Source organism: Cebus imitator, unplaced genomic scaffold, assembly GCF_001604975.1.
Source record: "Cebus imitator isolate Cc_AM_T3 unplaced genomic scaffold, Cebus_imitator-1.0 Scaffold412, whole genome shotgun sequence".
In the NCBI taxonomy this organism is placed as follows: Eukaryota; Metazoa; Chordata; class Mammalia; order Primates; family Cebidae; genus Cebus; species Cebus imitator.
In genome coordinates, this window is record NW_016107727.1 from 1,190,309 (window position 1) to 1,203,921 (window position 13,613).

The following is a 13,613-nucleotide window of genomic DNA, read 5'->3' on the forward strand; positions in this document are numbered from 1 at the left end:
GCTTCATCCCACGGATGCAAGCCTGTTTCAACATATGCAAGTCTATAAACGTAATTCACCACAAACAGAACCAAAGACAAAAACCACATTATTATTATTATTTTTGTTTTCAATTGAGAGCAGGTACTGTTTATTAACTGACCAGCTTAGAAAAATAATCATGGGAGACACCTTAGTTCATTCTTCTAATAAGCCTGTTGATCTGATCCTCCCTGTTGCCTGCATCTCCACCTTCTACAAAATGGGTGGTCTTTATCTTCATTCCGCCCCATGGAGAAGATAATTTAAAGGACCACAGGAAGTTATTTGCTTCTTGGAAGCATTTTCCAACAGTATAGATCTGATGAATCAGATCCTCCATGCAGATGATGCCGTATTTTCCAAGAGATCGAGCAATCAAAGCGTTATCTGTCAAAGCAATTTGCTTCTTTTTGATTTTGCCATAACCACGTTTGTAGATTATTTCATTTACTGACTTCAGATTTGGGTACCCCCATGCAATATATGGTTCTGCAATCCTCAGCATGTTAGTTGAAGCCTTGTTGAGCTTCACAAAAGTTCCATTGAAGATTTGACGAAGGCGAAGAAGCTGCAACACCTTTCGGACCTTTGGGCTCACACCACTGATACCTCTGATCCTGATGACAAACGCCAGTTTGGGTTCTGCAGGTAGGTACATAGAAGTTGCCAGTTTTCCTTGCCATCCTCGCCATTCAAATTTCAGTTCTGCACATCTGCCTATATTCCTTGTGATAATGCTTCGCTTTTTCATAGATAAGCTTCCTCCTTGCCTTTTGAAGCATCTTTTGGGCAAACTTTTCTCAGGTGCTTAATCTTCAGCTCTGCGAAATTCCTTCGCTTTTTCTTAAGGGTTTCTGGCACAGCAGGAACCTTCCTCTTCTTCTTCTCTTCTACACTCTCTATGGTTCCAGCCAGAAAAAGAGCAAAACCGCATGATTATATCAATAGATGCAGAGAAGTCCTTTGACAAAATTCAACAACCCTTTATGCTAAAAACTCTCAATAAACTAGATATTGAATGATCGTATTTCAAAACAATAAAAGCTATTTATGGCAAATCCACAGCCAATATCATACTGAATTGGCAAAAACTGGAAAAATTCCCTTTGAAATCTGGCACTAGGCCAGGATGCCCTCTCTCACCACTCCTATTCAATATAATGTTGGAAGTTCTAGCCAGAGCAATCAGGCAAGAAAAAGAAATAAACCGTATTCAATTAAGAGAGGAGGAAGTCAAACTGTCTCTATTTGCAGATGACATGATGGTATATTTAGAAGACCCTATCGTCTTAGCCCAAAATATCCTTAAACTTATAAGCAATTTCAGCAAAGTTTCAGGATACAAATCTATGGGCAATAATCACAAGCATTCCTATACAACAATAACAGACTTAAAGTGAGCCAAATCAAGAATGAAGTACCATTCACAATTGCTAAAAAGAGAATAAAATATCTGGGAAAACAACTAACAAAGAATGTAAAGGACCTCTTCGAGGAGAACGACAAACCACTGCTCAACGAAATAAGAGAGGACTCAAACAGATGGAGAAACATTCCATCCTCATGGTTAGAAAGAATCAATATCATGAAAATGGCCATACTGCCCATAGTAATTTATACATTCAATGCTATCCTCATCAAGCTACCAATGACCATCTTCACAGAACTAGAGAAAACACCTTAAACTTCATATGGAACCAAAAGAGAGCCCACATAGGCAAATCAATTCTAAGCAAAAAGAACAACGTGGGAGGCATCACACTACCGGACTTCAAAGTATATTACAAGGCTACTGTAATCAAAACAGCATGCTACTGATACCAAAACAGAGAAATAGACCAATGGAACAAAACGGAGGTCTCAGAGTCAACACAACATATCTACAAACATCTGATCTTTGACAAACTGGACAAAAAGAAGCAATGGGGAAAGGATTCCCTCTTTAATAAATGATGTTGGGAAAACTGGCTAGCCATGTGCAGAAAGCAGAAACTGGACCCCTTCCTGACACCTTACACTAAAATAAAGTCCAGATGGGTTAAAGACTTAAACGCAAGACCTAACACCATAAAAACCCTGGAAGAAACCTAGGCAAAACCATTTAGGACATGGGCATAGGCAAGGAGTTTATGACTAAAACACCAAAAGCATGGGCAACAAAAGCCAAAATATACAAATGGGATCTAATTAAACTCCAGAGCTTCTGCACAGCAAAAGAAACAATCATTAGAGTGAACCAGCAACTAACAGAATGGGAAAAAGCTTTTGCAATCTACCTATCTGACAATGGACTTATATTCAAAATCTACAAAGAACTAAAACAGATTTACAAGAAAAAAAACAAACAAACCAATCCAAATGGGCAAAGGATATGAACAGACACTTTTCAAAAGAAGACATATATGAGGCCAAAAAACAAAAAAAATATTCATCATCATCGGTCGTTGGAGAAATGCAAATCAAAACTACATTGAGATACCATCTCATGCCAGTTACAACGGCCATCATTAAAAAATCTGTAGACAACAGATGCTAGAGAGGATGTGGAGAAATAGGAACACTTTTACACTGTTGGTGGGAGTGTAAATTAGTTCAACCATTGTGGAAGACAGTGTGGCAATTCCTCAGGAACCTAGAAATAGAAATTCCATTTGACCCAGCAATCCCATTATTGGGTATATATCAAAAGGATCATAAATCATTCTGTTATAAGGGCACATGCACACATATTTTCATTGCAGCACTGTTTACAATAGCAAAGACTTGGAACCAATCCAAATGCCCATCGATGATAGACTGGACAGGGAAAATGTGGTGCATATACACCACGGAATACTATGCAGCCATAAAAAACGATTTGTTCGTGTCCTTTGTAGGGAAGTGGATATACCTGGAAACCATCATTCTCAGTAAACTGACACAAGAACAGAAAATCAAACCCCACATGTTCTTACTCATAGGCAGGTGTTGAACAATGAGAATACATGGAAACAGGAAAGGGAGCATCACACACTCAGGCCTGTGGTGGAGGGTCTAGGGGAGGGACAGTGTGGGGTAGGGAGGTGGGGAGGGATAACATGGGGAGAAATGCCAGATATAGGTGATGGGGATGGAAGCAGCAAACCATATTGCCATGTATGTACCTATACAACAATCCTGCATGTTCTTTACAAATACCCCAGAACCTAAAATGCAATTATATATATATATATATGTATATATGTATAGATATATATATGTATAGATACATATATATATCTATACATATATATATGTATAGATACATATATATATCTATACATATATATATGTATAGATATATATATGTATCTATCTATCTATCTTTATATATATATATAAATTACTGCTTTAAAGCACAGAATAGTGATATAATGTAAACGTTTTCATGCATGTTTGTCACCACTATACAAAATTACTTGTCTGGGGTAATTTCTTTTTATCACTATCACTTCAGTGATTACTATAGCACTGGAAATGTTGATATGCAAGAAATAGTTGTTATATTTTTGAATAAATTAATATATGAAAATTAGAAGTTACTAAATTTAGTAGCTTACCAGGCAAGAGCTAAACATTTGAGGCAAAGCCACTTTAAATCATACCCCCTAATCACCTAACAGCTTGTCACTGGGCACTCCAAAATAACTTCAACATCAGAGGATTTTAGATTTGCATGAATTTTCTCTAAGTTTATTTGAGTGGATCCAACTTCACACTTCCAAAATCACACTCAAACATGAGATTATCCAGCTTCCATTTGAAAATTGGAAAATAAAATGTGAAAAATAGCTCATTCAGATTTGGACTTAGCTAAGCCATTTTTAAGACATACTGTATGACATGTTCTTTACTAGATGTTTTTACAAATACCAATCTCAAAAGTTCTAAATTGATATAAATAAGAATAATAATGGTAAGATTTTCCTTTAATATTTACATGTTTCCGTATTTTGTTATTTAGAATGTATTTCATATCAATTGTCATTTTATCCTTAGAGCTCCCCAGTGGATCGGTAGACTTCTAAAATATTAAGTCACCATTTTATAAATTGAGACTGAGATTTTAAAAGACATACCCAAGCCACACACAAGAAGAGTAATGTAGGCAGACTAGACTAAGGTCTGTGAATTCTAGTTACTGCTTTTCCCCATAAGCCATGATGCCTTCCAAATAGCACTGACTTTTTAAAATTACAGAATATATATATAATATAGTTATTTATTAATAAATATTTATTAATAAATAAGTATATAATATATATTCTGTAATATATAATTAATACATATTAAGTAGTTATAATAAATATATTATTAAATAAAAACTATATAATATAATAAATATGAATAAATACATAAATATATATTATATATTTATTTATTAGTAAATAAATATATTAGTAAATGTTTATTTACTAATAAATAAAATATTTATTTATTAATAAATATTTATTAATAAATATATATATTTACTGGTGCTAATAGAACTCTCTAAAAAGTAGAGTTTTAGAAGAAACAAACAAAACTTTGAACAACACTTCTGTCCATCATGCAATATCGTGAGGATCCCTGTTGCATTTGGTTGCCAGATGAGTCAAAAATAAGATCAACAACCTCAAGGCAACCATCTGACTGACAGAAAATGCAAATAAAAAATGAGATGTAAAAACTGAATTATACTAATAAATTAGAAATATTTATTTTACAATCAAATTTTAAAACTAATATTTCATATACTTATGACCAACTGCCAATGCTTTTCTTTCTTGGGCAAAAAGAGAAAAGTCACTATTATTGCTTTCACTCCTGGTTTTTAATTATGAAACTTTTCAGTTCATAACTAATTTCAAAATTGCAAATGGAACTCTTAAGAAGAAAATGATTTATCAATATTAGTAAATAAAATGTAATCTTCACACCAGTAATAATTGAAGCAGTCTTTGAAATAATAATACTCTGTTTATACTTTTTTTAAGTATGAGTGGTATTTATGATGTAGCCAGGATAACAAATTAATAAAACCATAATAGAAAGTGTTAAACAATTGTTTCTCATTCAAGAATGGTTTATTTTATTCTTATTTATGTTATTTGCATGATTCAAGTTTTATGAAATGTTTATAACAAACAAATATATACAAACAAAGTAAACTAATTGTTGTCAGGCTGGAGGTGAAAATTCTTTGTGATGATAAAATAATCACAGAGTTTATTTTTAGGGTTATGAAAATGTTCTAAAATTAGACTGTAGTGATGATCATGCAACTTTGTAAATATACTAAAAACAATTGGCTTGGACACTTACAACAGGTGAATTTTACATTATAAATTATATCTCAATAAACTTTTTTGAGAAAAAAAAATTGTTGTTATCAGAATGGTTCTTTTTCCCAGAGATATATGCATATAAATCAACATAAAGCAATAGAATCTAAAAACAGCTATGTCAGCCTATGTATGTATGTATGTATGTATGCATGTATCTACATACCTACCTACCTACCTGTCTACATACATACTAATCACTTTTCTGTGTATGTATCCAAAGGAAATAAAATCAGCACCTTTTAGAAATATCTGTGCCCCCATGTTCATTACAGCATTATTCAGAATAACCAATATATGAAAATATCCTTAGTGTCTGTGGAATTATGACTGGATAAAGATATTGTGTTATACATACAATTGAATATCATTCAACTTTTTAAAGGTAGATCCTGCCATTTCTGGCAAAAGAGATGAACCTGGAGGACATTATGCTAAGTTAAATAAACTAGACACAGAAAAAAAAATACTACGTGATTTCTCTATGCAGAATTTTAAAACAATCTAATAGAGAGTAGGACTGTTGTTATTATAGGTAGAGAGAAAATGGGGAGATGCACATCAAAGGGTATAAAGCTGCAGGTACATAGCATAAGTCTAGACAGATAACATACAGCATGAGGACTATAGTAAATACTATTGTATATTGACAATTTGCAAAAAGAATATATTTCAGGTTCTTTTACCACACAGAAGAAGATGACTATATGAGATAATGAATATGGTAAATGGCTTGACTGTAGTAATCAAGAATGTTTTGAATGCCACACTAAATGGCAGTCCCTAATCCTTGCAAAATAGTTCAGTTTTTTATCTCCTTGAGCAGATTTCTTTTAGGTGGCTCTAAAAATGTAGTCTTTTCTATTTGTCAACAGAACAGTTTATATTTTCAACAATTTTTAGATCCAGACGTTAGCTAGGGTTTCCTCAAACCAAGATGGTCTTATTTTCAATACTTGAGAGATTGTGCTGTTTTCTTTTAAAAGAAAATCTTCAGCTGAAATAAATTTAAAGGTGTTTCCTTGAGTAATGAATGATTTGTTAATCAGGCAAATTAATGCTGCTCCCAGAATCACAGTAGATTCAGAGAGATTCCAGGGATGCCTCATAGTCAAAACATATTTATAGACAAACAGAAAGGAGGTGACATACAGAAAGCAGAAGTGAGGTACAGAAACTGCTGGATTGTTAGTTACAGGTTGGTGTTTGCCTTATTTGAGCACAGTTGGAACACTCAGCAGTGTATGAGTGGTTAAAGTATGGTTGCTAGGATTGGCCAAGGCTGAACTATTGTTACAAGCACATGCTCTTAAGTTAAATTTTCGATATTATCTACCTATTAAGTTAGATTACAGATAACCCACAGGGACTCAAAAATAGAAGTAAGGAGTCCTTCCCAAGCCATATTTAATTCACTTAAACAATTCCCCCCTTTGGTCATTTTCTTAATTGTGAGACATTGACCAAAACTTTAGTCGTTGATGTCACTATTATCATTGGTTTTGCAACCCACTGGGATACAGCAAAACAATTTTGGAAAAGTAGGAACAAGGACTGAGTAGAGGTACCTCCTTATGCTTGAATGTTCTTTTTACAAGAGGAAAACAAAACCTGGTCTGTTCTAGAACCTGTGTGTTTCCTTAAAATCTTAGTTTCATTATTTTACTTTAGCACAAGTGATTCTATTTGTTTGTTTAGTCTGTTGGGACCTAGTGCTTCAGCTCAGTTCAAGAAAATAATCTGCTATATTTTTCTTTTAAAAAATTTCACGTTTTTGGTAAAGCTCTCACCTAATTGAAAGTGTGACAAAACTCAAGGCCTTAGCACCACTGTCAGTTACCATTACTTTGGATTTCCATTCTTAGCATGTCATTAATAGGTTATGGTGTCCACAAGGTTGCATATTTCTTTCAGTTCTTGTCATTCCAGTTAAAGAGAGACCATTTTACATTCTAGAGTTGGTTGCATGCAAACATTTAAAACATTTGAGAGAATGCAGGACAACAGTGAGACTACTATTATGACTATTCAGAGGATAATACCAGGAGTTTGGAGTATGCTTCTTGCCCAGAATCCCCATAAACCAAACCACCTAAAATTAAATAGACCAAATAATGAGCTGATAAAGAGTCTACTCACTTAACTAAGCAGTCTTTTTATTGATCCCCTACAACTGAATCTCTATAATGCCCAATGTTTTCTCCATAGGCCATAAATGCAAGTAGCTACACATATCCTGCTATTTAGCCAGTAAGTAATCTAGAGCAACTCTATTATTTAGCACAACTTTCACAAGAGAATGTAAAGTATGTCATGTAGTCATAGATTTTACAGTAGAATTTGATATAGAGCCTATCATGAGGGATACATCTATAATCATTTCCTGTTTTATTCCAAACCATAGAAAAATGGCATAACAAATAATGCCTTTATAGGAGAGTGAACACCTTCTGGCAATGTTCAATTTAACACATGACGTAAGTTAAGAGGAGTAAACTAATATTCTGTTTCTCACCTTTGGGCCTTCTTTTTTGATCTATCAAAGAATAAAATTATCCACGAATAAAGCTGGCTGCAAAATCTTTCTCAAATAAAAGTATACCAAATAAGCATACCTAACAGACCCCTTTTTCACTTCTATTGTTCATTGAGGCATAAGCAAGAAAAAATATTCAAAGTGTCTCATGATGGTAGGGGAGTCTTGATCTGGCATCTTGAAAAAAGCTGTTCACATCAAGGATGCCATATTCTTCTGGGGAGAAACTTCTCTGGTTAGCTTTACTTTAAGAGTTCCAATGGGTATACAGTTCCAAAAGTGTGGAGAGAGCTTTCTTAGTTGTGAGATTATGAACGCAAGGCTAAAGGTCCCAAAGTTTTGTTGTAGTGTGGCTGGCAAAAGCAGTCTTTTTTTGATATTCACAGAAGATCCAATCTTCAGATTCTAGATTGTGAAGAGGTTGATTGCTCTCAGTGAACCATGAAGAACTTTTCTTCACCTAAAGAAAACGCACTGTGGCATAATAATTTACTCTTATAACGGCACACCTCTCTCATGGGAGAGTTTTATACAACCAGAAAACATGTGTTAAAAATGACAATCTAATAAAATCTCTTTATGGATGTTTAAACGGCCCATCAGGTAGCCAAATGTACCTGGAGCTTTGATAGGAATTTGACAAACTAAAAATTGGTCATAAACTATTTTAGCAATTTATAACTTACCACACCAATATATTTAATTTGAATTTTTTTCCATGATAAGCCTTGGAATACTGAACCTTTAATAACATAGGTTTGAAGGACTCAAGAAGGACAAGATAGCCAGCCTGGTTATCCAAAAGTCTATGCTCAGTTAACATTAGACTTATATCTTCTTGTATACCAGTTGTTTTTCCAATTTAGGTGCATAGTGCTGATAACTAATGGGTTATCATAGGTAATTTGACTTAGACCATAGATTTCATTCAAATTGTATATCTAAACAATTTTGGTATTGGCTGATTTAGCATGTAAACCTGGCAAAATGTTTCTTTGGTATTCAATTCATTTTTGTTCCACTTGGGTTAGCAGTTTTTTAACCCAGGCAGTCTTATCAATAAAGTTCCAGGAATTCTTACCCAGTTCAAATGATAAGATTCTAAAATTATTAGAAACCTGCATTTAAGAGTGCTTTTTCAGGATCCTTTCTATCCTTTCATGAACCTCCTAAAAGACATCTTCTAGGATTTGAAGTGCTTGTGAAGTTTTCAGAAACTGCATCAACATTAAACAATTAAGTTAATATGCGAATGAGTTTACATGGTAATAAAGACAAAATTGACAAGAAAATTTGATTATTCCTGTAGTCTGCAATTACAACACAATAGCCTTAATTATGATTGATAGCATATACTTAGACATACTAGAATTTTAGAAACCCCATACAATTTTGAAACATATTTTAATAGTATCCACTAAAATGTAATCGGAAGGTGGTTAAACATTCTCTTTTATTTTCACAATGCTTCCTATGTAACTAAAAATGTCAAATAATTCTGTTTACCTATCTTTTGGATGCCTCATGGGCCCTCGGTCATCACAAAGTTAGAGGTCAGAAAAGACAATTAGGAAGCTAAAATTTGATTTTTGGAAACCTATCAAACATGTTAAAAGTTTAAAACTTGATATTATGAAATAAAATTCCAGTTTATCATAAGTCATTCATTTAGCCAAAATGACCACTCAAAAAGTTTTTTAAAGGCAAAAACGTTTACTCATTGATAGAGAGAAGACAGCTTTTCAAACAATCTGTCTCTTGTTCCCCCTCTTACCCCTTTCTTTGGTAGTTTATTCAAAAGGCAAATAAAAATCTTTCATTATCTTTAATATTACATGAATACCTTGTTCAGGAGAGAAAGTCACATTTCACCCTTGCATTAGTATACTATTAATGTCAATCCCAATTTTTAATAAAACCTTATAGACAAATCTATCAAATTTTTATCAGTTTGATCATAAAGTGAGATTCTCATAAACATTTTATACCCTTTTACAATTTTTTTTTTAACGAGAAGATCAGGCTTCAAAGAAAATCTTGTTGTGCTTTTATTCCAATGTTCAATTTCAACTAAGATTAATCTTTACAAATCTTATATAACTTGTTCGAATCGTTATCTTTGTCTTATCTTATTAAAAATAATCCTTTAACACACTAAGCTAGGCAAAAATTTACATTTCCATGCCTTTTTACAATTTTTTACTAAAAACAGATTTTAGTTTTCTTCCATACCTTGAATATAAAACTGCTCTTTTTTTTAGTAGTTTCAATTGCATGTGACAATCGGAACTCTTAGCAATTTTCAGTTTTGGTGAAAAGCCTGGTAAGTTATTTTAGCTATGTAGTAGTTTGGACCCTAGGTCACCAGACAGATAAGGTCCAGCTCTTTTCCCCACAGCTAGGGGTGTGGCTAACTCCAACTGTCTCCAGGTCTTACCTAGCTGTAAAGCACGGCAGTTGAACAATGTTGAAAAATTGACCTTAAAGCATTTAGTAAATCTAATATCTGACTGCCTAATTGTCTTTATTTTACCAATAATCTTTAAAGCTCTTGTTATTTTCCAAAAACTACTAAAGTCACATGGAATAAAAGACAAAACAGTTTTTATATTCTTTTAAATATTTTATTTAAGTGCTTTTAAAAAAATAAAACAATTAATTAGAGCTCTTTTACATAAACATCTCACATATAACACATATATAACTACAAACATAGACAGACAGAATAAGATCTGGTAGTTGTAAGATTTTCTGTTTACCAGTTTTTAAGTTTTTTAAATTTGATTACTGTCATTATATTGGAGTCCTTGGAGGAACAGAGCCAGGAAAGCATGTAGTTCCTAGAGCCTAATAAGCAGGCGCATCTGAAAGACAAAAATAGATCTCCAAAATTAAGGGTCCCATTTTTTACATCAAATCTTAAATCCCCCTATAAAAGAGAAATGGTTTTATCATGTATTTTATTGCATGGAAACCCAGAACCAATTAACTAATTTTGAATTTAATCCATATCCCATGGGAGTCTTATTTATCAGCCAGGGACAAGAACAATGCCGTAAGTTCAAGGTGCCTAAAAGAATGCTTTGCTGGTCCAAATAGTCTTTGCTATTAGCCATTTGATTTTTTTTTCTCTCATTTTAAAATTTTATTTTAAGTTCTGGGATACATGTGCAGAATATGCAGTTTTGTTACATAGGTATACATGTGTCATGGTGTTTTGTTTCACTCATCAAGCTGTCATCTAGGCTTTTTGCCCCACATATATTAGGTGTTTGTCCTAATGCTCTCCTTTCTCTTCTCCCCCACTTGCCAGCAGACCACAGTGTGTGATGGCACTCTCCTTGTGTCCATGTATTCTCATTGTTCAAGTCTCATATATGAGTGAGAACATGTGGTGTTTCCTGTGTTAGGTTGCTGAGAATGATGGTTTCCAGCTTCATCCATGCCACTGCAAAGGACATGCATTCTTTTTTATGGCTGCATAGTATTCCACCGTGTATATGTGCCACATTTTCTTTATCCAGTCTATCGTGGATTGGCATTTGGTTGGTTCCAAGTCTTTGCTATTGTAAATAGTGCTGAAATACACATGTGTTCATGTGTCTTTATTGTAGAATAATTTATGATCCTTTGGGTATATAACCAGTAATGAGATTGCTGTATCAAATGGTATTTCTGGTTCTAAATCCTAGAGGCATCGTCACACTGTCGTCCACAGTGGTTGAACTAATTTGCAATCCCACCAACAGTGTAAAGGCATTCCTATTTCTCCACATTCTCTCCAGCATCTGTTGTTTCCTGACTTTTTAATAATTGCCATTCTAACTGGAGTGAGATAGCATCTCATTGGGGTTTTGATTTGCATTTCTCTAATGACCAGTGATAATAAGCATTTTTTAATGTTTTTTTTTTGGCCACATAATTGTCTTCTTCTGATAAGCGTCTGTTCTTAGGCTTCTTCCAATTTTTTTTAGGATTTTTTTTTTTTGTAAATTTCTTTAAGTTCTTTGTAGATTCTAGATATTAGCCTTTGTCAGATGGATAGATTGCAAAAATTTTCTCCCATTCTGTAGGTTGCCTGTTCACTCTGAAGATACTTTCTTTTCCTGTGCAGAAGTTCTTTAGTTTGATTAGATTCCACTTGTCAATTTTGGCTATTGTTGCAATTTCTTTTGGTGTTTTCGCCATGATGCCTTTGTCCATGCCTATGTCCTAAATGGTATTGCCTAGGTTTTCTTCTAGGGTGTTTATGATTTTAGGTTTTAGGTTTAAGTCTTTAACACATCTTGAGTTAATTTTTGTATAAGACCTAAGGAAATGGTCCAGTTTTAGTTTTCTGCATATGGCTAGCCAGTTTTCACAGCACTGTTTATTAAATAGGGAATCCTTTCCCCATTGCTTGTCTTTGTCAGATTTATTGAAAAGTAGGTGGTTATTGATGCCTGGTATTATTTCTGAGGCCTCTGTTTTGTTCAATTGGTCTATATGTCTATTTTAGTACCAATACCATGCTGTTTTGGTTATTGGAGACTTATAGTATAGTTTGAAGTAAAGTAGCATGATGCCTCCAGCTTTGTTCCTTTTGCTTAGGATTGTCTTGGCTATACGGGCTCCTCTGTGGTTCCACATGAAGTTTAAAGTAGTTTTTTTCTAATTCTGTGAAGAAAGTCAATGGTATCTTGATTGGAGTACCATTGAATCTATAAATCACTTTGGGTAGTCTGGCCATTTTCATGATATTGATTATTCTTATCATTGAGCATGATTTTTTCTTTATTTGTGTGTGTCTTCTCTTATTTTCCTTTTTTATTTTTTTAATTTTATTTTATATGTATTATTGCACTTTAGGTTCCGGGGTACATGTGCAGAACATGCAGGATTGTTACACAGGTACGTACATGGCAATGTGGCTTGCTGCCTCCATCCCCTTGTCACATATATCTGACATTTCTCCCCATGTCATTCCTCCCCAACCTTCCTACCCCCTGCTGTCCCTCCCTTATTCCTCCCCAACAGACTCCACTGTGTGATGCTCCTCTCCCTGTGTCCATGTGTTCTCACTGTTCAACACCCGCCTGTGAGTGAGAACATGCAGTGTTTGATTTTCTGTTCTTGTGACAGTTTGCCAAGGATGATGGTTTCCAGATTCATCCATGTCCCTACAAAGGACACAAACTCATCTTTTTTATAGCTGCATAGTATTCCATGGTGTATATGTTCCATATTTTCCTTGCCCAGTCTATCATCAATGGGCATTTGTGTTGGTTCCAGGTCTTTTCTATTATAAACAGTGCCACAGTGAACATACGTGTGCATGTGTCTTTATGATAGAACAACTTATAATCCTTTGGATTTATATCTAGTAATGGGATTGCTGAGTCAATTGGAATTTCTATTTCTAGAACCTTGAGGTTTTGCCACACTGTATTCCACAACGATTGAATTAATTTATACTTCCACCAACAGTGTAGAAGTATTCCACTTCCTCTACATCCTCTTCAGCATCTGTTGTCTCCTGATTTTTTAATGATCACTATTCTAACTGATGTGAGATGTTATCACCTTGTGGTTTTGTTTTGCATTTCTCTAATGACCAGTGACGATGAGCTTTTTATCATGTGTTTGTTGACTTCATAAATGCCTTCTTTGGAGAATTGTCTGTTCATATCCTTTGCCCACTTTTTGGTGGGGTTGTTTATTTTTTTTCTTGTAAA

The 13,613-nt window shown here is 34.0% G+C and overlaps 1 pseudogene across 1 annotated transcript; it reads right to left on the minus strand.

The window, feature by feature from the left end:
• Positions 1–106: 106 nt before the first annotated feature.
• On the minus strand, positions 107–818 carry LOC108289709 (annotated as a pseudogene). Its single transcript, XR_001819276.2, has one exon. The product of XR_001819276.2 is annotated as a 60S ribosomal protein L7-like (transcript).
• Positions 819–13,613: the final 12,795 nt, after the last annotated feature.